We start from the raw sequence: 24,094 nt of genomic DNA, 5'->3' as shown, positions 1-24,094 counted from the left end.
CTGGTGACAGCATAGAAAAATTTTCAATGAGTATTTATTAAGGATCTGCTTAGTGATGTGGGAAATTCAAAAGAAATATTACAGGTCCTTAGAGACTCATCGGCAAAAAGAAAACCGGCATATAGGAAACCAAAGTTAATAATACAAGATTTCATTAATCAAACCTCATGTAGGATACTGTACAAGGTTGGGGATACAATGATGGATAAGACAAATTGATAGCCCTTGAGATTGGTCTGAAGAAAGACTGACAAGGAGTCTGCCCTCAAAGTGGGCCTGGATGTGAGCAGAGATGGATCAAGAGCCCTACTCACATCTGGGTTACTTGGGAGTGGGTATGGTGTGCACCAGGGATGGTAAAGAATGAGGCCTTCAAAGCAAGAATTGCTGCTGAGACTTTGAAAGGTCTAAGTGACAAGTTTGGTACAGCTAGATGATTGAACTCTCAGTGCTAGGACAGTCTGGATTTGAGGTGATGAGAATCTTTTCTAGTTTTGAGCAGAGGAGAAAAGAGATTGGGGACATATGTTTTGACACCACAAAATCCATTAAAACATATTCATTAGGGAAGTCATGTTATTAATAACATTCTTTTAAAGTTTCTTTGGATGGGAGAATTAAATTTGACAAAAGCAAAAGACCTAAGTAAAAGGTTACAAAATGGGATTTAGGGGCCATTCATTTGACATTCAGTAGTCAACTAATATTTGAGAGAATAGTATGTGCCAGGTATTTGCCAGTATGCGATAGTAAACAAAGGGTCTCTGACCTCATGGAGCTCAGGAGTCCAGCAGACTGACAACTACGTACTACATGAAGCAGCTGATAATGCAAGTGTAATTATTAGCGTAATCTTAAGGGTATAAAGTACCTGTTTTACACAAGAGATCAAGAAGTTTGCCTATGGTCTTGCAGCTAGAGACAAAGCCAGAGTTTTCAAATACTATGTTATACAGCCTTCAGCAGAGCTGTGGTCTCAGAATCTACTAGAACAGATGTAATGCCCTTGGAATCAGGTTTTTTTTAAAAGCCATTTAAAAACAGAAAACTGTGGCTCTTTCAGCAGTGGCATGGGTAAGGGAGTTGGTTTATAAAGGAGTTTTTGAATAGGTAATATACAGATGAATATATTTTATTTATTTATTTATTTATTTATTTATTTATTTATTTATTTATTTAAAAGATGACTGGTAAGCAGATCTTAACCCTTGACTTGGTGTTGTCAGCAACACGTTCTCCCAAGTGAGCTAACCTGTCATCCCTATATAGGGATCTCACCCCGGGGCCTTGGTGTTATCAATACCACACTCTCCCAAGTGAGCCATGGACTGGCCCTAGATGAATAAATTTTAAAACTCATTGTCTTTTAGTTGTTTGATTATAATGGGTCTCAGTTAAGATCTCTTCATATTTAATATCTCTGCCCTTCATGGATCTGGATGGTTATCTCTCTCTCCAGAATTGGAAAGTTTTCTTTAAACTGTTTTCCCCTTTTTCTTTCTCTGCTCCTTCTGGGACACTCATAATGTGTGTATTGGTTCACTTAGTGTACCACAATTCCCATAGCCTTTCTTCACTCATTTTCATTCTTTTTCTTCGTCTGACTGGGTAATTTCAAATTACCCATCTTTTTTTTTTTTTTTTTTTTTTTTGTCTTTTTCGTGACCAGCACTCAGCCAGTGAATGCACCGGCCATTCCTATATAGGATCCGAACCCGCGGCGGGAGTGTCGCCGCGCTCCCAGCGCCGCACTCTCCCGAGTGCGCCACGGGATCGGCCCTCAAATTACCCATCTTCAAGCTCACTGCCTCCTAAGTCTACTGACGACACTGTGGAATTTTCCAGTTCAGTCATTGTGTTTTCTAGCTCCAGAGTTTGGTTCTTTTTAATCTTTTTTTTGTTCAACTTCTCCTTAGTCAGCACCACACTCAGCCAGTGAGCGAACCGGCCATCCCTATGTAGGATCTGAACCCGTGGCCTTGGTGTTATCAGCACCACACTCTCCCGAGTGAGCCACGGGCTGGCCCTACAACTTCTCCTTAGTTTATGTGTTGTTTCCCTGACAGCTGTCTATCTGTATTCCCTTCTAGCTCACTGAGCTTTTTAAAGATGATTATGTTTAATTCTTTGTCAGGCATTTCATTAATGTCTACTTCTTTAGGGTAGGTTACTAGTATTTTATTTTGTTCCTTTGGTGGTGTCATGTTTCCCTGATTGTTCATGATTCTGGTGGCCATACGTTGGTGTCTATGCATGTGAAGAAGTGGGCACTTATTTCAATTCACAGGTGCTGACCTGTCACGGGGATGGGCTGGTCAACCTGTGGCTGTTGAGGTGGCTTGGTCCTCCAGTACCAGCCTGGAGGATGAGTCCCTTTGGGCCTGCCTGTCACTGGGTTTTACTGAGGTGGGGCTGGTGTCAGGGTCTGAGACAAATCCATTGCTCACTTCACTCTCTTTCACCTATACAAAAGGCATCTGAGCTGTGCTACCCAGGGTTTCTGGAGGGATGATGCAGGTAATGTGTAACAGTCCTTCCTACCTCAGTCAATGAAACTTTTCCTATTTCTTTGCTACACCCATGTGGTGTAATCTCTCACCTGGTTTCCTTAGCTCTTGTGAAGGTATTTTCATGCACTGATAGTTGTTCAAATTGATGTGCCTGTGAGGAGACAAGCATTTGACCATCCTATTCTGCCACCTTGCTGACATACTGAATAAACATCAAAAAATACAGTAAAGTTCTCCCCAAACCTCTATTCCTCTATATTAAAAGAGACAACTTACTATCAACAATTTCTTGCATATACTTGGAGTTTCTGTACATACAACAAACATTTATATATGTGTGTGTGTGTGTGTGTGTGTGTGTGTGTATATATAAAATGTATTATATATTCTTTTGGTAAACTAAAAATGGTCACAAATTCTCTGCCACTCCTCTTATGGAGTGGTGGGACTATTTTCCTCTCTCTCCATATCTTGAAGGACCCTGTGACTGGCTTTGGCCAATAAAATGTAGAAATGGTGCTCTATAACTTTTAAAATCTACTTTCATTCAGTGCTGTACTGTGACAATCCCACCCCATATGAAAAGAACCAAAATGCTACAGTCAGCAGGCCCAGCTGAGCTCCCAGGTGACAGACCATGCCAACTGCCAGTCAAAATAGAGCCTCCAGTTGGCTTCAGCCCAATCAAATCACAGAATTTTGATAATACTTATTTTGAAACACTAAGTTTTAATGTGGTCTGTTATACACCAATACACAAAACAAAGCTTTATTTAAAAAAATACATTATACATTTTTGTTTTATTTAATTTATTGGATATCTTCTAGTAAACCTGCCTACTATCCCATTATATGGATGCTACAAAAATTAACCAGGGTCCTTCAAATGAACAATTCAGGCTTTTTCCCATATTCAAAAGTGATATAATTAAAAAACAAAAACAAAAAACCCTCCATATACACTGCTCCATACATGTGGAAGTGTATGTGCAGTTTAAACCAAACCCCTTATTTTCTAAAGCTATGTTGTCCAATAGCCATAAGCTACAGTTTCTCAATCTCACTATCTACATGTTCATACCAGCCAGCCACCAAAAAAAAAAAAAAATTCTACATTTTGCTAGTGGACAGCTCAGATGATTTCTGTCATTTCAGTCATCTTTTTTGTTTGCAGCTGGTGGGTATGGGGATCCAAACCCTAGACCTTGGTGTTATAACATCATGCTCTAACCAACCAAATAAGCAAACCGGGCAGCCCTCATTAGTCATCTTACAAGGTGCTGTTCTTGAGCAGGAGTCCACAAAATTTCTGAAGGCTAAATGACATTTTAGACTTGTGGGCCATATGATCTTTCAATGACTCTGCAATTATGGTGCACAGCCATAGAAAATACATCAACAAATGAGCATGACTGTGTTCCTATTAATGTTAAAAGTTGGAATTTCATATAATTTTCAGAAGTCACAACATATTCATTGATTGCATTGGAATTGCTTAGTCAGATTATATGAAGTTTTAAAACTTAGAGGTTATAGCAAATTACTTTGAACAAACACGTGCCACGTATTTCCCTAGTTCTTTTTATCCATATGAAAATCTTAAAAAGGGATCTCAACAGCAGTTTGTGGGGTTTTTTTTTTTTTTTTTGGCAATTGGCCAGTACAGGGATCAGAATACTTGTACGGTTTTTATTTACTTAATTAACTTGCATTAAGCACCATGTTTTAACTATTCATTTCTTTTGCCCATGTGTATTGAGTGTTGGGCTTTTACTTTTTGAGTTATAAGAACTTAAAGACAGGCAGGCCCGTGGCTCACTCGGGAGAGTGTGGTGCTGATAACACCAAGGCCCTGGGTTCGGATCCCATATAGGGATGGCCGGTTAGCTCACTGGGTGAGCATGGTGCTGACAACACCAAGTCAAGGGTTAAGATCCCCTTACCGGTCATCCTTTAAAAAAAAAAAAAGAACTTAAAGACAAACATCCTTAACAGTATTTCTTTGAGGGGGCCACTGGCCAGTACGTAATTTTCTTTGTGGCATTTTTCCATACATATTTTTAAAAATCTAGTCACACTGGGCCGACCCCGTGGCGCACTTGGGAGAGTGAAGCGCTGGGAGCGCAGCAGTGCTCCCACCCCGGGTTTGGATCCTATATAAGGATGGCCGGTGCGCTCACTGGCTGAGCGCGGTACGCCAGTCACAAAAAGACCAAAAAAAAAAAAAAGAAAAAAAAAAAAAAAAATCTAGTCACACTTATTGTACCTTATTATTTTTTTAGGTATTTTAACTTAGAAGGAAAACTCACTACATGATCATATTTTTTAAAGTACGTTTTCTTCTTGTACCTTTCAGATGTAATTTTTCATACATAAATCTTTATCTGAGTTATTTTGCTACAAAGTTTAAATAGGCATCTATTTTTTCCCACATAGCTACCAAGTTGTCCAAATACTATTGAATATTTTGTCCATTTATATAAAATGCCACCTTCTAAACAAAATTTCCTGTCTCAAAATCTATTCAGGTGCCAGTACTATCCTGTTTTATTCTTTTTGTAATATTTTAATATCTGTTTTCACTAGTACTCTTGTATTATTCTAATTTTGCTATTATAATTGTTCCTATTTTTCTGTATGAATATTAGAATCAAAATGTCATGAATACTATCATAGGGTAAGACTAAGGGTTTGGGATGTGGGATCCATTAAGGCCTTCCAGAGTGACATTTTTAAAAACATTAAAGACTAAGCATGTTGCTCATAAGAAGAATGAAGTAGATGGTAGACTCCTTTCAAAGCAAAACTAAATGGTATGTCTATTTATTTTCTGTTATGTTGATAGCAAAAGGAAGTAACTGTACACTACAGCAGGAGTGGCTAAGATGCTGACAGTCTGAAACAAGGTATTTAGCATTTGGAATAGGTCTAAGTTTGGAAGTAAGAACATAGGCATTTCAATAATCCCTTTAAGATGTTAGTCAGCGTGGCAGGGGGCAGTGGGGCTGGCCATTAGCTCAGTTGGCTAGAGCTTGGTGTTATAACACCAAGGTCAAGGGTTTGGATCCCAGTATTGGCCAGCTGCTTTAAAAAAAAAAAAAAAAAAAAGATGTTAGTTTGAATAAGGTTGATGATTGAAGTAGATATTTACATTTAGTAGTTGGAAAGACTTGGGGGCAGTATACATGAAAGTCCCCAAATCAAACACTAGTTTTGGAGCCAAAGTCATTGAACACCACAGTAGTTCTTGGTCCCACTAACTTGTGTGACCTAGGGTAATTAATAGCATGTACCTTGTAGAGCTGTTAAAAGGATTAAGAAATGTGTTGAATGAATTTAGCAGTCTGGCACATGGTTAACATGCAGTAAATGGTGTCAAGATTCTATGGTGCCACATGTCCCGAAGTATAAGATGCTAATATGACAAAATCATTCATTCAAAGATTCATTTTTTTTAGTACCCTAGAGTAATAAACTTGTTAAAATTACCCAGTTAAATGTGGTTCTAATGTGAGTTTTATCCTGGAAGCTACTTGTCAGTATGCATGCTAGTAAGATGTTTCATAATGATATTTACAGATTACCAAAAAAAGTAACAAAAGCCTACATATATATTTTAGTTAACAGACATCTCAAATTTCAATAGCAACCCTCTGCAAATCCATTATTTTCATTTAACATTTGAAGCTACATTTACTTTCAAATAGTGGTGTGCTAGGTTTTATCTTTAGGGTATACTAATAAATGGTTTGGTAACCCGACACCTTTGTTTTGATGCTAAAAAAAAAAAAACAAGGTTAGAAAAAAATAAAAACAAAAACAAAACACGCACTCTAGTTACCACTTACTAAGGTATTACTAAAAAGCCGATATTCCTATGGTTTCACTCTATTTGGGGTACATATTTACCAGTTGACGCTCTTTAGTTAGCTGTCAGTAGAACTGAGGCTGCTTGGAGGAATGAGGTAAACCTTTAGAAGTTGGTGAATACATTTTCAAAAGGACTTTTACATGGCATCTGTGTTAAAACATGGTGCCACGACATATATAATGGTGCTCAGTCACGGAAGGCAGGTTCTCTGACTGAACTGAGACCTCAATGTGAAGATGGAAGCAAAAAGGGAAAACGGTATGTGCAGAAACCTATTGTCAAAAGGTTATGTAGGATAAAGAAACCAGTGTGGCCACAGGGAATCTGAGGATGATAAAGACAAGGGGGTGAGAGAGGTAAGGCTAGAATGTACAAGGCTTGAAAGGCCATATTAAGGTAAGCAGGGACCATGTCTTGTTCATCATTTATCCCCAACATCTAGCAAAGAGTTCAGTTAATAAAAGCATAAACCCATTAAAGATGAGTAATTAGCTTAGGTTATTATCACTTCCTGTCAGGGTTTAAAAAAAGGGAAAGATGTCACAGCCAAGAGGAGCCTAAGAAGACATGACAGCTAAATGTCATATGGTGTCCTCAACACAGACTGGACAACAGACATTAGGTAAAAACTAAGGAAATCTGAACTAAGGGCCGACCCCGTGGCGCACTCGGGAGAGTGCGGCGCTGGGAGCGCAGCAGCGTTCCAGCCACGGGTTCGGATCCTATATAGGGATGGCCGGTGCGCTCACTGGGCAGCCGGTCACAAAAACGACAAAAAAAAAAAAAAAAAAAGAAAAGAAATCTGAACTAAGTATAGACTTTAGTTAATACTAATGTATCAATATTAGCCCATTAATTGTGACAATAGTACCATATTAATGTAAGATGTTAGTTATTAGGGGAAACTGGGTATGGGGTACATGGGAACTTCATACTATCTTCCTGACTTGAATATAAATCTTAAAACTATTCCAAAATAATGAAGGGAAAAAAAACTATTCTAAAATAAAATGAATTCCAAGATCCATTTTATCACCTTTCCCAAAGGGTAGTAAGCTACCTTTAAGAAGCAGCACTGAACATTCATTCTCTCACCCCAAGGGCCTTTACTGGAGGACAAGGAAGACCAAACAAGTAACAGAGAATTCTTTGAACCAGGTCTTGGACTACTACATTGACAAATAAATGACCCAGCAAAATAGTTCATTAAAAGTGTTCTTGAATAGCAGTAGAGTGAAAGATGTTGCTAAGCATAGATTTTAAGTATGAGTTAATTTGTAAATTTAGTGAAATTGTTTTCCAACAGTAGATTGACAGGTCCATTAACTAAAGCTGTTCATAAAGCTCTAATTAAGCAACAAGATTCACAGGAGTCATTGACACTCTTTTCAAGTTCTTAATTAGTTGCTCTGAGCAGGTTGTTTTCCTTTGTGTGAATTCCTAGGCACTTAGCCACCTTTTTTGTGTCCCTTTGGGGCTTGCAGAATTTATTCCTCTGGATTTTATTTTCCTAATTGAAATTTGAGACCTGATACAAAGTTTCGATGTAAAAAAATCCACTGACAATAATTTCCTCCAACTCCACAAAAAGTGAATTAAAACACTGACAGGTGCCAAGGATAGCACTTATTTATTGCAGTCCCTTACCTACCTTTAAAGTTTTTCATCTTAATATGGTACAGCCCTGGGACCTGAAACTTGACCAGAACAAAGAGGGACACTAACTACTACCTATGGCAGTTGGTAGCTTGGATATTTACAGACAAGTAGCTCTTCCAGTCTAATTCCTATTTCTACTGCACATTGGGAACAGGATGATAAAGGGAAGAAATGAATAAAGAGCTACTACGAAATGTTTTACTTCATCTTGAGACTCACCAGGAAATAAATTTCTTTGCTTAACAAAAACAAAAAATCAATTCAACACAGATAAGTAGGTGACTAATTAACTTTTACTTATCAAGTAGGAAACCCCATTAAACTATTTTAATGTGCATGATTATGCCGTTAAAACTTCTTGGGATATTGAATTTAAGCACACTAACACCAAATCAATGATTCCCTTTCAAGTAGCAACACAGGAGTCTCTCTCTGCACATGAGCAGCCATACTGTGGTGAGGAAGGCAACCTGTATGTTCAGAGACCCCATATTTTAAACCCTAAGGCTACTCATGACATATAAAATTTTCGTCTTTCCTTAGGCCATTTCTATTGCACTACCTAGGACTGAAGTTGTGATCAAAAGCTCTACTGCAAACTGAAGACTGTTTTTCTTTCTCAGGAACTGTCCCTTAGGTGCACATTACAAGTGGCACAATCTACTATTTTAAAAGTAACTCATACAAAAAATACACATAAACAAACCCCAAACACAAGAAATAACTATTTTACTATTGTTGTAGTCACCTTAGTCTTCTAAAAGACGGGAAGAGTATAAGCCTAAGGCAAAGTTATTGATAACATGGAATTCTTCATGTTGGTCCTGACCCTGAACCTGTCACTAATGAGGTGTTCAACTCTCAACACCCAAATTTCATTCTCTACAACAGGGGTTTGCAAACCATAGTCCACAGGCCAATTCCAGCCTGCTACCCGTCCTTGGATGGCCCTTGAAATAAGCATGGTTTTTAAATTTGTAAATTGTTTTGACACTGAAAATTTTATGAAATTACAATTTCAGTGCCCATAAACTTTTTTCTTGGCAGCTTGCTGGTCTGGGGATCTGAACCCTTGACCTTGTTATAACATCATGTTCTAACCAACTGAGCTAACAGGCCAGACGGTGCCCATAAAGTTCTATTGTGACATAGCCATGATCATTTATTGACAAATTATCTATAACTGCCTTCATACTACAACTGCAAAGCAGTTGCAAAGGCCACATAGCAACACAAGCCTTGAATATTTATCTGGCCCTTTACAGGAAGTTTGCCAAGTGTAATAAACTTTCTGCATTGGTAGAAATGTTCTGAGCTGTCCAATACGGTAGTCACTAGCCAAACATAAATATTTAGATTGAGAAAATGATTTTATTAAAAAAAAGAAAAAAAGAACTAAGAAAATGATTTTATTTAATTTTTATCAACTTAAATAGCCACATGTAGCAGGTAGCTATTGCCCAGCAGAGATCTAGAAAATGAGGGTTGGACTTTAGATTCTCAGCATTCTTCTCTAAAATTCTAATATTCTCCATAACTTTTCAAAAAATAATTTTAAGTTTTCCCACACATGTGAGCAGAAGTAATTTAATTGGGGTCTACATGTCAAAAGGACTACGTACATACAGGGCTGCCAGACATCTGAGGTCCTCATGGAGGCAGGTTTCTCATTCAGGCAAAGGCATCTAGGATTCAAGGAGGTAAAAATGACAGGCTATCTCTAGGAGTCCCTTTCTAACAGAAAAAATTGTTTGCACCCAGACTAGGACAAACTCCACAGGAGGAGTCATTCCACTCTCAGAGGTGCAAAACACTGCCCAAAGGTACTCAGTCACAACACCAAAACAGTGCTTGCAGCCAAACCTTAGTAGAGACAGTGCTTGCTATTCCAACAGTGTAACACCATCACAGGCATCACACTAGCCTGAATAGCTGACAACCGTTGGATAATTCCTGAAACAACTTTCTCATTCTTACTTGTTTCAGATAACTAGGAACCCCAGGTAGAAGACATGAATACGGGTATCATTATCAGTTGAATGTTGACTGCCAAAAAGTCATGGAAGCACTGATTGTAGACCCAGCTACCAAACACTTTAATTATTTTTTAAATTATTTTTTATTGGGATTCCTTTCGCATGCTTTCAATAGTTTTACCCAACATTCAAGGAGTTCCTGTCATATGCAAGGCACTGTGCTTGGGATCTAGCAGGGAACAAAGCAAGATAACATTATATTTTCCTCATGGAACTTACAATCTCCTTATAAATTCCTCAGATGGAATGATATAACTTATCTCAAAGATCCTACATGTCGGGGCCGGCCTGTGGCTCACTCGGGAGAGTACGGTGCTGATAACACCAAGGCCCCAGGTTCGGATCCCATATACAGATGGCCGGTTTGCTCACTGGCTAAGCGTGGTGCTCACAACACCAAGTCAAGGGTTAAGATCCCCTTACCGGTCATCTTAAAAAAAAAAAAAAAAAAAGATCCTACAGGTCTTCATACAAACCACCAAAATCGTAGGGCCGGCCCACCGCTCTCGGGAGAGTGCGGTGCTAATAACACCAAGGCCACGGGTTCGGATCCTATATAGGGATGGCTGGTTAGCTCACTGGCTGAGCATGATGCTGACAACACCAAGCCAAGGGTAAAAATCCCCTTACCAGTCATTTTTTATTAAAAAAACAAAAACCAAAAAAACCCCACCAAAATCCTTCTCAGACTTTCCGGTGTTTAGAGGCTGAATTTCTTGGAGGCAAATATTTTTCAGAGGTCTCCCAATTCTTTCCTGATTTACAGCAACTAGCCAACAGGCCTGACACAGAGGACGTAGTCAATGCTGGAATGAATAGGGACATTTACCTGAAAACCTCACATACAGACTGTCCACCTGCTACTATTTCCTCTCTTCAGAAGGGTGAAGGATGCCCTACTTTCAAGTTATCCTAAAAAAGAAGACAAGCAAATAAGCTTAATGACCTATTGTACAGAACAGTGATTATAATAATAATAATGCACTGTATATCTCAAAATTGCTAAGAGTAGATTTTAAATGTTTTCACCATAAATATGTGAGGCAACAGACTTATTAATGACTTAATCATTCCACAATGTAAGCCATCAAAACATCACGGTGTAACACACACACACACACACACACACACACACACAAACCGGGGGCGGGGGGGGGAAGAAGATATAACAACCACAATTACTTGAAGTTGATACGACAAGCAAACAGAAAGGACATTGTTGGGGGGGAGGGGGGAGGGAGAAGGGAGGGAGGTTTTGGTGATGGGGAGCAATAATCAGCCACAATGTATATAGACAAAATAAAATTTAAAAAAATAAATAAATAAAAATAAACAGCTTGAACTAAAAAAAAAAATCACGGTGTACCCCATAAATATATAATATATACTATTATTTGTCAATTAAAAAAAAAATGACAAATAGAGGTGGTGTATTTCCCATGGATTTCACTGTTCAGCACCCTAGACTAAAACAGTAACCTCTAAGGCTCCTTATCTGTAGTGATGGAAACAGATGCTGCCTGCCATTTATGATTTACCATAGTTTCTATATCTTCAGGAATTATTTTATTTTCTATATTTGCCCTTTTCCTGCCTATAAGTACCATAAAGCTAACCATCCCCCAAGCTCTCTAGATGTGGCTGAATATCAAGACCCCATATGTAAAAAGCTATTCACAATTAACATTTGAGGCATTCAGGCAAAGCACTCAACATTTAGCTGAGAGAATCCTTTTTAAGGGAAAGCCAATTAATGGAACAAAACAAGCTTTGATAAGTAACTGCCCTATCCCCCAACATCCTTACCAGTTCCTCCCGTGGAAACTACGATGTCACTCTTCACAGAAGCAGCAACTAAGTCAGCTCTATTGGACAATCTCCAGAATCACCCTGAGTGATAAGTGTTTGCCTAGAACTGAGAGGCATCTCTTCTCAGAAAATTAGCATTCCAAAACAAAATCCCTACAAAGGGGACTCAATACTTACTACTCTAAAAGGACAACAATTCTCTTCACTTCTAAAAATCAGTAAGAAACCATCATAACTATACTACCAGCCCAAAACAGAAATTAGTATGGTTGCAGGTAGGCCTAGTTCCCAGAGCCCCTCAATCAGTTGATATTTTTATATTTTATTAAAGAACTAGAGAAGAATGCCTATAATTTTAAAGCAATTTCACATTAGTATTTTCCTAATAGGGCATTCCACAGAAAACCACACCTATGAAATCCCTCTACAAAGGGATCATGACTAGCTTTTATAGTGGGGGGAGTGGGAGCAATGTATTTTGATTTTCTTGAAATTAGCAAAAATCCCATCAACTTCCTCCCTGTTATCAGGCCCTTTTTGAGCACTTTGCAGGCACTAAAAAATAAAAATGTAACTTCTCCCTTCTACTTATACATCCCTCCCTGGCTTGATTACCTTTGTTCTATTTCCAAGGTGTGATTCAAGTAACTTCATACTAGCCAAACCCGTTAGACCAGAACCACTCAGCAACGTCTGGATTTTTAGGTCGCTCCCTACAAAAGTCACACTTTCACAGATTTAACCTTAATGGATAATCAACTATGCTGGCATCCCAGTATAGTTAACAACACAGAGCTGGCATGAACCACGCCTAGAATGCCAACCAGCTATCGGCTGCTGTTCTCCCAGCAGTGTAACACTCGCCTAGATACAAGGCAACCTAGGCAGCTGCCTACAGCTGGGGCCAAAAGGGGCTAAAGGGGTTGCACTCACCTGGAGTTGCATCTGATCAAAGTCCACAGCTGGCCACTCTGCAATCAAAGAATTCCAGGTTAGAGTCAGGCAGCTCAGAGTCCCTGCCTTCAAAACCCCATAACTTAGTGAGGCCTGAGCCATAAAAGCAACAGCAGACAATAAAACAAATAGCTTATCACCTTGGTTAGCTTTGTTTTCACATCTTGTTACTTATGTACCACAGCAGTTCAACAGCAGCATACTAATGGTCTATTCAGCAAGTATCAGGATGTTTGGCTCTATCACTTAACAGGCAGATGAAACTGGGCAAGTAATCTCTGTACTTCAGTCTTCTTCTTTGTAGAATGGGGATATTATTAATAGCAGTCTCTACATGGGATGGTTGGGAGGCTTAAATGGAATTTAAGTTAAACCCACAGTATAACATCTGGTATACAGTGGGCACACAGTAAATACTTGAAGATTATGAATATGATGAATAAGAAAGAGCAAGGGAAAAAGTTACCCAGGGAGAGCAACGGGCAGTGAAATCTGGAAAGTCTGGTTAAAACTAGGTAGAAGAGGGCCTCAAATATGGGACCTCATGGATACCAATAAAAGCAGCACTTAGAAAACTAACTGAATGCCATAATGGGTGTGAGGGAACTCAACGATTGACTGAAATAACCAAAATGTTTGCAAAAATGTTAATAAACTTTGCTACACACTCACCATTCTAATTTACCTTATTTACACAAGGTTACGTTACCTAAGACCAAACCTTTTTCCTGCCATCCTCGAATTTCACTCCTAACCTCCTTCAAATAATTTAGAGGAACAGGAAAATGAACAGACAGGGCACATTGTTCAGGTCTAAAGCCAAATCTAGGGCCGAGCCAGTGGCGCACTCGGGAGAGTGCGGCGCTGGGAGCGCGGCGACGCTCCTGCCGCAGGTTCGGATCCTATATAGGAATGGCCGGTGCACTCACTGTCTGAGTGCCGGTCACGAAAAAGGCAAAAAATAAATAAATAAATAAAATAAAATAAAATAAAGACAAATCTAATGGCCTGCCCCTTTCAGGGGCTTGGGTTGAAAGGGCTGACCCGGATCCACCCGGACACGTGTTCCCCACAAACCTTCCCAAGTCTTTGTCCCCTGGTGCATAGAGAGTAAGGCTCTCGGAGTCCGGCTCTAGGTGACTCCCTAGGGAGAAGAGGGATGGTATAAAGCAAAGAACGACTGGGGGCTACGAATTTCCAGCGTCTCTTCAAGATGCCCGCCAAGCCCGGGGTCACGAAGGAACGAACCCCAACTTCGTCCAGTGGTTCCTCCCCACACTGCTTCTCGCTCGCCCCGGGCTGGTAAACCTCCAAGGCTGTCCCCACCGGGCCCTTACTCACCCGCACGTGTCCGGAGCTCCGCCGGGTGCAGCAGCCAGAGCAGAGGCCGCAGGGGAAAGGGCGGCCGGGAGCCGAGAGGAGCCCCGCCCAGGGGCGACTGCCGGGCGGGACTTCAGTGCGCGGGGCTCCGCCCAGGAAAGGCCTGGTTTAAAAAATGCCTGTGCGGTGGTAGGGGAGCTAGACCTGGGCAGAGAAGGAGTGGGGATCGGAACAGTGGATGCATTTGTTAGACTCCCATCCATTTCCTACTTATGAGTAGGAGGGGAGCTCGGTTTGGAGCTGCTAAGGAGAGAATCTGGTGCGTACTGGGGGGCCAGGCTTCTTGCCTAACCACACCGAGCTCCCCAGGACGCCTCTTCCTCTCACACGTGGGGCGCCTTTCAGTTGCTGCAGGCCCAGCCCACAGTTTTGTACTTCCCATGCAGATCCTCTTTCTGGCTTTCTGCGGCAGCGCTGTCATTCGGCTAATAGATCGCCCACCCACAAAGGTCACCTTGGTCCCGTCTTCTGGATCCGTCCGGAAATTTTCGGTAGATTAGGCATGTGATTCTTATTGCCTAACCTTGTGGGACCGAATCCCTGGTGTCCTGCAGAGGGATCCTTAGCTGAGCTGCAGCAGCTAAAGAACTCTGGCTTTCTCTGCCAGACTTGCCGTGCACTGCGGCACAATCAGCCAAAGAGTCCATATCCTGGTCTATACAGACTGTCCTCCAGGTTACCAGGATTTCTTTTGACACTAAAACTACCCTCCCCCACTAGCAAGAGTCAATACGGTTCTGTCCTACTGAACAGATGGTGAAGCTGGAGCCCAAAGGGGCAGGGCCCACCAGCAGTTATTCCTAAATCCATTCTGTAATTCCCCAAATTCTAGAGCCCCTCTCTTTCTGACTCCTCCTCCCCCTTTAGCATCCTCCAGACTCTGCTGATCTATCGCACCTGGCACCATTGCCAGGCAAGTCCTGGGAATCAGTCAGTGCCCTTGGCATCTGCCAACATGCTTTATTATCTATGTCCTCAGCTCTTTCATAATGAAAAAGTATTTCCTGTGTACCCCAAACCTCACAGACCTCTCCTGAGAAAACCCAGAGCCCCAAATTGATTCCAGTAAGAGATCCTAGGCCATAGGGCTGAAGAGCCACTGGAAGAGAACTGGCGAGCACAAATCCTCCCCACTTTTGATGGAGTTCGACACAGGCTCTGGTTGGGAAAAGGCATACATAAATAGAGCAATTTAAAAAATCACATGAGTAGTGCTGGGCTGGTAGGCAGAAACTCTGCTTTGCAGTTAAATAGGAAAGTGGCTGAAGACTGCTGCCATAAATCAATGACGGCTGTCACAGTGGTGTTCATAAAAGAGGGTTATGAGAGCTATAAAACTGGGCACATTGGGTGGGTAACTGTCCTGCAGAGTTCTGCTGAAGGAGAAATTACATTGACATCTCATATATTTTACTTTTTTTCCTTCTGAACACAAAGTGGAGAAGGCAGAGCTACCCTGAGAATTTATGAAAAGGAAAGACGGGGGGGGGGGGGGGGGGGGGGGGGGGGGGGGGGCTCTGTGTGTGTGTGTGTGTGCGTGCGCGCGCGTGCGTGTGTCTGTGTGTGAATGTGTGCATGTGTGCTTCCAGGGAAGAGACACAGAGGACAGGAAGATATGGGGGCCTTTGGGGAGCAAGGAATCAATAACATGGTGATGATTGGATTCACAGATTATTCCAGGTACAAAGCAGGAATTGTGTGGGAGGAAGGCCAGCCATTATGAGTAAAACTGCAAGGTGAGCCACATTCTCATCTCATACTGAAAATGTGGGTTACCTTTTTTAGGTATAGGCCATTTAGTGTCCTTTGGAGGAAAATCTGAATTATGATTTCTTCTTTTCCTAGTTAAAAAATCCTTCACAGTCAACCTTCTTTACCTCCATCCTTTTAAATTCTGAATTCATTTTGGTGGGTTGATTTATGTGGTCTCTTACTTGTAATATCAACTATTTTTCTACTTTATTTCTTATTCTTGCAAACACAGAATTGTTAAGAATAATAACAAAAATAAAAGGGAACATTTCTAGAAAAAAACTAATGCAGCCAAATGGAAGGAAAAGGATCAGGGCAAGTCCATTAGCTCTGAGTTTGACCTCATAACTAAAAGGCTGGCCCAAGTGACACTAGGTCCCTAAGCCTCTTGCCTGCCTTTCCCTTCCTCTTCCATTTATCCTTTCCTTCTTGCTTCCCTCCTTGCTGCTTTTTGCCCTGAGATTACTCTTTTCCTCTCCTCCCTGGACAGGAACCACCAGTAGAGAAATATTTAATCATTTCTTCAGTCAGTCAATCAACATATACTGAGCATTTATCATGTACCAGACCCCGTTCAGGTGCAGCAGATAAAGTCAGAGCAGTAGAGTTTCCTGCCCACCTAAAGTTTATAGTCTACTGGGGAAGAAGGACGAGTACTATAGGCATCCTTGTGCAAGGTCAGCTAACCTAGCCTGGGGGGTCAGGGAGAGTATTAGAGGTGACTGTATTCTCTCTGGCTGACCCCAAGGGCTTAGAGTAGAGGAGGAAGTCCTCCTCTACCACTGCATTCCTCTTGCTGCCATGTAATAGCTACCCAGGTAGCTCTTGGGGGCTCTGCAGTTGTCCTTGTTATTCTCAAAAGCTTAGTTGGGTTGGCAAAGATGTGGAGAATCTGGAACCCTTATACACTGCTGGTGGAAATATAAAATGGGGTAGCTGCTTTGGAAAACATTCAGCAGTTCTCAAATAATTAAACATAAAGTTATTTTATGATTCAGTAATTCTACTCCTAGGTATACACCCAAGATAAATGAAAACATGTTCACACAAAAACCTGTACACAGATGTCCTTAGCAGCATTACGTGCAACCCAGATTTCCATTAACTAATGATGGCTAAACAAGAATATTATTCAACCACAAAAAGGAATGAATACTGGACTCATGCTACAACATGTATGTAATGTATTGAAAACATTACATTAAGTTAAAGACCACATATTGTTAGGGCTGGCCAGTTTGCTTAGTTGGTGAGAGCATGGTGCTGATAACACCAAGGTCCAGAGTTCAATTCTTGTACCAGCCAGCCACCAAAAAAAAAAAAAAAAGACATACACACACACAAAAACAAAAAGGTCACATATTGTTTGATTCCATTCATATGAAAGTCCAGAATAGGAAAATCTGTAGAGACAGAAAGCACATTAGGGATTGCTTAAGGCTGAGATGGTGGTAGCTAAAGGGTATGGGGTTTCTTGTGAGGCGATGAAAATGTTCTTGAATTGTCTGTGGTGACAGTTGCACATATCTGTGAATATAATTAAAAACCATTGAATTCTGCACTTTATTTATTTATTTATTTTATAAAGATGACTGGTAAGGGGATCTTAACCTTTGGCTTGGTGTTGTCAGCACCATGCTCAGCCAGTGAGCCAACCGGCCATCCCTGTATAAGATCCGAACCCAAGGGCTTGGTGTTAAGGGTTAAGATCCCCTTACTGGTCATCTTTAAAAACAAACAAACAAACAAAAAAAACCCTTAAGACCAGCAGCATAAACATATGTCTAGGGTTAGACTGTGCATTTTCCCATGCTTCCACTCCCTGACTCAACTGTCCTCATAATGACTGGATTCAACATTTATGGATTACCTACAGTGTAGAAGGCATGTACCTGCAAAGTAGAAGGCATGTGGGACCTGAAAGAGCCAGAGTCTCTTTATTCCCTCTAACGTTTGAAATTAAATTATTAATGTAATGCCCTCTTTACAAACATATAAGGCTCTTTAAACAATAGGTAATATGGTACAAAGAATAGTTACAAGGCAGCCTGGGGTGCTGGGCTCCTTCCACAGCATGAAGAGAAACATCATGACAACATCAGCTAGAGCAAGACTAATTCCCAGTCCTTCTTGGAGCTGAGCAAGTTCCAGGACTTGGCTCCCCCCTTACATGCCTCCAATCACCCCTTCATTTGATTTCTAGACTCAATTTGTTAGTCTATTTCCACACCCCTCATTTTCTCACCAGCCCCATCCCCACAATGTCCAAATTGGCCCTCCGATACTGAAACCATTTGCCGGAAATTCATTAAACTGAACACATGGGAAATTACAGAGGAGATTTCACTTGTCACTTAGACTTAAATATAGAAAATAATTTCAAAAGGACAGTGGTGAGAGGCTATTTTCGTCTTGCTTGTTTATGCTGAGTTTTCTTATCTTGCTGTTTCTCACTCTCTTCCTGGATACCTCTCTTCTTCTTGGCTTCTTCCTTAAACTAACCATTGGTCTTTTTAATCATTGTCCCAGGTTTTCTTATCTTGCTTTTTGGAGTCTGTTTCTGACTTCATCATTCATTTATTCATTCAACAAATATTGAGTATGTACCATGTAGGAGGCAATGTGGTAGGCATTAGTGGGGAAACAAGATGAATAAGACACACATAGTCCTTACCATTATGGAGATTACAGTCTGGTAAGGGAGGTGGACGTCAGGTAGCATGAATTCAGGTTGGTCACAGGAAAGCCTTGATGCTAAGTTTACCATCCAGTAAATGGGCATGTGAAAACAGCAGAACCCCATTTGTTTATTAGAGAATTAACCAAATATCTCACAAAAAATGTATAGAAGCCAAAGACCTAGGTTTCTGTATGATGTACACAAACCCCCTGGGTAGAGAGAACATGGATTTGGGAGGCAGAGGTGTATCTGATTCTGACCTCACCACTTACATATTAGATGTTTGACTTTTAGGTAAGTGACCTTTGGACCTCAGTTCCCTCACATAAAATGGGAATAGTAATCTCTACATTTTACGGTTGTTGTGAGCATGAAATGAGATGTATAAGAAACCAGGCAGGCAGGTGCTCAATGTATGTCACTTCCTTCACATTCCCTAGCCCACCCTCGAATCCCACAGTTAAAAATATGTAGGGCTGGCCAGTTAACTCCCTTGGTTACAGCACGGTGCTGATAACACAAGGCCAAGAGTTTGGATCCCCTTACCTCTGAGCCACCAAAAAAAAAAAAAAAAAAAAAAAAAAAATTCGGGGTTGACCAATTAGCTTAGTTGGTTAGAATGTAGTATTATAACATCAGGGTTCAGATCCCCCTACCAACCAGCCTCTAAATAAATAAATAAATAAATAAATAAATAAATAAATAAATAAAAGGCCTGTCCTCCCAACTGATTAGATTAGGTTTCTCAAATGGTATTCACCAATCACATGCCTGGAAAGATGGGTTGTTACTATAAGTTGCATTATGTGAGCAACTTATGACAGTCGGATCACTCCCTTATTCTGGGGAAAGAGAGAGGTAATAAAAAATGACATTATAGGAAAAAGACTGAGATGAGATATAACAAAGGACGTCCTCACTGTGAGGGCTGGAAATGTGAGCAAATGCCTTTTCTAAGATTCTGTAGAATCTTCTTATCTGTTTGGACAGGGCCAGGTCAGGCCTACCTGGAGAATGAACTTGAGGGCCTCCTCATGTCCCATTTAGGCAAAGGAATCCTTGCTGAAGAAATTGCTGTTCCTCTTTTTCCAAGCTGGGTGTGCTCTGGGGAGATGAGTGCTGCCAAGAAGGCTTATTGCTCACGTGGAAAGGAAAGAATGGCAGCTGCCATTTCAGGCACTTAATAAGTTCACTGAATTAAGAAGCTGCTGATTTAGTTTACCTGATTCCACCTCCCTGATAAAGAAGAAATCTCTTCAATCAGAGGTCCCTTGAAGCTGAAAAGGAAGCCTGAGCTCCAACTGCATTAACTGGCAGAGGCAATGCTCAAAGAAATAAGAAATAAGCAGGGCTCAGTGGACAGCACTAAGAGCCCAGGATTTCTTCCCCCAACCCCGTCAGTAGAAATTTCAGGTTGCATTTGTTCTAACAGAGTTATTTGCAAAGGGGATAGTTGTCCTTTTCTCCCTTTACCACCATTTTCTTTCTTTTTCCTTCTCCTTTTCCTGGTTCTCCTTTTCTTTCCCTCTTCTTTTGTGCCTCCTCCTTTTCCTTTTTTTCCTCCTCCTCCCCTTCCTAATTTCCATTTCAGCTGTTGGATCTCAACACCCACCCCACTGGGATTTCTGTTCCAAGAACTTTAGCATTCCTTCTTGATCTAAAGTAACGATACTATCCTGATAACAAAGGCAATGCTCTGTATATTTGTATACAGCAAGGTTTCTAGGGCTGGCCGATTAGTTCAGTTGGTTAGAGCATAGTGTTATAACACCAAAGTCATGGGTCTCTACACTGGCCAGCTGCCAAAAAAAAAAAAAATTCTTGTATAGAGCAAGGTTTCCCAGTGTGTAGTCAGGTACACTGGGGGAAAACCTTTAAGTGCAGGATTTTCAGAGCCTTTCACATGCTAATGTGAATTGTGAATGTCTAGGAGGGGTTAGAATATTAGAACCCACATTTCCCAAACTTCTTTGACCTTTTTTTTTTCTTCACATATCTTATCCTGGTCTTTGGAATGCATTTCAGAAACACTTATATCATGATAAATTTTTCTTAAATGTTGTAATATTCATTATCTCATTTGATCCCTACAACTAACTACCCTATGATAGGACAGGGAAGTTATATTAGTATCTCTTTCCAGATGAGTAAAACTGAGGCTCAGAGAATTTACATCCCTTGCTCATAGTCACACAGCCAGCAAGCAACAAAGCCATTTCTTATTTATAGCTCTAGTCTCTCTGCCCTACCTTGTACTGCATTTAAATACTGTATAATAGATGTGACCTATCACAATATGGCACATGATATATAATATGGGATCTAGAAGACATACTATAATTGATGGGTTATTACATTCATTTTTTTCCGTTCAATTAAATATGTATTGCACATCCACTATGTGCTTGTCACTATTGTAGGTGCTAGGGATATAACAGTGATCAAAATAGACAAAAAGACAAATTCTTGCCTTCATGGAGCTTACATTCTAGTGGGGGAAGATGTGGGAGTGGGGGTGGTAAGAGATGAGGTTAGAGAGATTAAGGGGGTGGAGTCTAGATGCCAGATCTTATTAAAAAATGAAATGATATAATGCAGATATGTCATGATACAATACTACCGTATGACAGGTCTATTATGATGGTCAAAACAAATGACCCCAAAACTTTAAGAGCTTAAAACAATAAATGTTCATTTCACAGTTTCTGAAGGTCAGGAACTGGGAGCAGCTCAGCTAAGCTGACTTGGGATCACTCATGAGGTTGTAGTCAAGCTGTCCATTAGGGCTGCAGTCATCTGAAGCATTGGTGAGGGCTGGAGAATCTGCTTCTAAGATCACTCATGTGGCTGTTGATAGAAGGTCTCAGTTCCTTACTACATGAGCCTCCGTAGGGTTGTTTATGACATGGCAACTGGTTACCCCCAGAGCAAGTGATCAGAGAAACAGAAAGTTGCCTAGAAGGAAGCCACAATATCTTTTGTAACCTAATCTTGGAAATATCTATTGGTCACACAGACACCCTGGTTCCATGTTGGAGGGAGCTACAAGTGCGCAAGTACCAAGAGATAGGGATCATTGAGGATCATCTTGGAGGCTAGCTACCACAACGGGCTTGCAGAAAACTTCCTCAGCCTAACCATTTCTTCAGCAAATATCAACAAATTTGTGCCACCTAAAGCACTGGAGCTCACAACCCTATCTGGGTTGAGGACTGAACAGAGACAAAACAGAGAACTTTAGAAACCTGCTGAGAATCTGAAGGTCTTATTTCAATTCTGTATGAGCATGACTGTTTCTTCAAGGCCCCATTTCTTCTAGACCGGGCCTCATTATTTCATTTACCCAATTAACTCAATTTGAATTAATCTTAGTTAAAACTACAAAGAAAAAAAAAATCGCCTTTAGGAAAGTTATAAAACTTCAAAGGCAGACTGGGGCCTCTCTGGGTAATTCGACCTTGAGATGATATTGGACTTTTGTGAAGGGTGGAACAGATCCACCCATTCCTCCAAAATCCCCAGGTACCTTCTTGTGGAAGAGAGTCATCCTGCCCAGTCTAAGAAGAATGACTCATGGCAGGGAACAGAGCATTTGCTCTATCCCTGAGGGCCGGTGCTGGGTTTGTCCAGAAACAAAGACATGGTTCTCCTGAGACCCAGAGCGGGCGTCCTGCCCAACCCCCGCCAGGCTCTGTTTTGGCTGAGCAGCCAGAGTCGGCCAGTTTCCTAAACTGAGCAGCAGATGGCATTGCAGCCTCAGGAGCAAGCAGCTGAGGCTTCTGGCACAAGCAGCGGCACTGTAAGGAACCCAAGCTGCTGGCTTGGCATCTGGGGGATCCTGGGGAGGGGCCTCTGCCTCCCCAGTTCCTAGCACAGGGAAGTTTCTGCTCTGTGCCTGCAGATTGGGATACTATCAGGATGGTATCTCAGAAAGTAGGACCTGAAGCCCCAGTCAGGAAACAGATGGTGAACACAGATCTTTTCTATGATCTTTTCTGAGAAAGATGAAAATCGGTAGCTGCTGTTTCCAGAGACTGTTTTTCCTTCATTGTCTGCCTCTTGCTTGTGGAGTATACACTGGTTTGGGGACTGGCAGGACCCTGGCAGAAGTCTCCTGAGATGGCCAGATGGGGCCAGAGATAATTTGAGGGATTAGTGGGCTCTGGAAATCATCTAGGGAATCCCAAGGGTTCAGAACTGAATCCTCTTTTTCCCTCAGTGACCCAAAAGAGGAGCTACACCCCAGAGCTCCCCCAGCGATGAAGGCAGGGCTCAGTCCTGCAGGCCTCTGTCTGTGCCTCACTCTCCTTCCCTCTCCTTTTTTTTTCTGTTGCATATATATACTACAGTTTTATTTTATTTTTATTTTTTTATTTTTATTGAATCATAATTGATTATACATATTTTGGGGGTTCAGTGTTGAGATATGTTGATCAAATCAATATTACTAGCATATATAGTGTTACAAATCATACTTATTCTTTATGCTCCTTTTATAATCATAATTGATTATACATATTTTGGGGGTTCAGTGTTGAGATATGTTGATCAAATCAATATTACTAGCATATATAGTGTTACAAATCATACTTATTCTTTATGCCCCTTGTCCAATTTCTTCCCATCCCCCTCCCCATCCCCCTCACCCCTCTAATTACCCTAGATTTCTTCTCTCCCTCTGAAAAAGTAGTGGTTACTCTGTTGATTTGTTGCCTAGATGATCTGTCCAATGCTGAGAAGTGTGATTAGGTCCCCCAATATTATCGTAGAGCAGATACTTCTGTCACTCTGGAATGGGCTTTGTGGAGAGAGACATCCTCTTCTTTTCTTTATCTCTGCTGGTGACTCTCCTTGTGTCAATGCACTCCAGTGGCTGGCGGACCATCTGCATAGTGGTTGTGGCATCTAGCTGCTTTCACAGCAGCCATGGTTATTGTGGTGGCTGTGGCAGACCACCCACGTGGAGGTGATGTTTTTGACATGCTCCTTGGCATTGGCAGTGTGCCTGGTTGTGGGAGGGGTTCTTTCCTGGCATCATGCCTCAGGTCCCTGGGTGGGCCCTGAGGCGCTGGCAGTGTGCCTGGGCCAGAACTAATTTTTTGTCCTTTGCTTACTTCTAAAATGGAGGAACTTCCTGTTGGGACCAGTACTAGAGCTCTGTCATTGAGCTAAATTGCTGCTTTGCTACTGCTTCCCTAGGGAAGGCTTTTTGTGTAGCTCAGGTTTTAATGGTTGACTTTACAGGTACTTTCAGGTCTCCAAAGAGTTGGTGCACTTGGGTTGTGTAGAAACTCTGATCTGGGCCTGAGTCTTTTCATCAAACTGCACCCTATACAATTCTATATTTCTGACTAGTCTCCTCTGAGTGGTCCTGTGCTGATTGGGGGCAGATCAGCTGTCCTTGCCATGCCCCAGTGTTCCCTCGGTGGGCCTGTCTCTCCCA

General features: G+C 41.2%; 1 protein-coding gene and 1 non-coding gene across 6 annotated transcripts in view; both read right to left on the bottom strand.

Annotated features, from left to right (window-relative positions):
- MATR3 (matrin 3) overlaps window positions 1–14,263 on the bottom strand; it is a 47,221-nt gene extending 32,958 nt beyond the window's left edge. For 2 of the 5 annotated variants that reach the window (XM_063085606.1, XM_063085614.1), the window contains exons 1-7: window positions 14,181–14,263; window positions 13,917–13,983; window positions 12,819–12,856; window positions 11,883–11,991; window positions 10,906–10,988; window positions 9,663–9,725; window positions 2,600–2,661 (exon numbers count right to left, since the gene is read on the bottom strand). The gene's annotated coding sequence lies outside the window, so the exon portion shown is untranslated. The remainder of the gene's footprint in view (window positions 1–2,599; window positions 2,662–9,662; window positions 9,726–10,905; window positions 10,989–11,882; window positions 11,992–12,818; window positions 12,857–13,916; window positions 13,984–14,180) is intronic. The other 3 variants (XM_063085607.1, XM_063085608.1, XM_063085609.1) reach the window with 3 other exon arrangements.
- LOC134371359 (small nucleolar RNA SNORA74) lies at window positions 9,787–9,987 on the bottom strand. The gene has a single exon (XR_010022788.1). It is a non-coding gene; the product is annotated as a small nucleolar RNA SNORA74 (small nucleolar RNA).
- Window positions 14,264–24,094: the final 9,831 nt, after the last annotated feature.

Source organism: Cynocephalus volans, chromosome 2 (assembly GCF_027409185.1).
Source record: "Cynocephalus volans isolate mCynVol1 chromosome 2, mCynVol1.pri, whole genome shotgun sequence".
Classification (NCBI taxonomy): domain Eukaryota; kingdom Metazoa; phylum Chordata; class Mammalia; order Dermoptera; family Cynocephalidae; genus Cynocephalus; species Cynocephalus volans.
The sequence above is the reverse complement of the archived record's forward strand: the minus strand, read 5'-3'. Positions and strand labels throughout refer to the sequence as shown.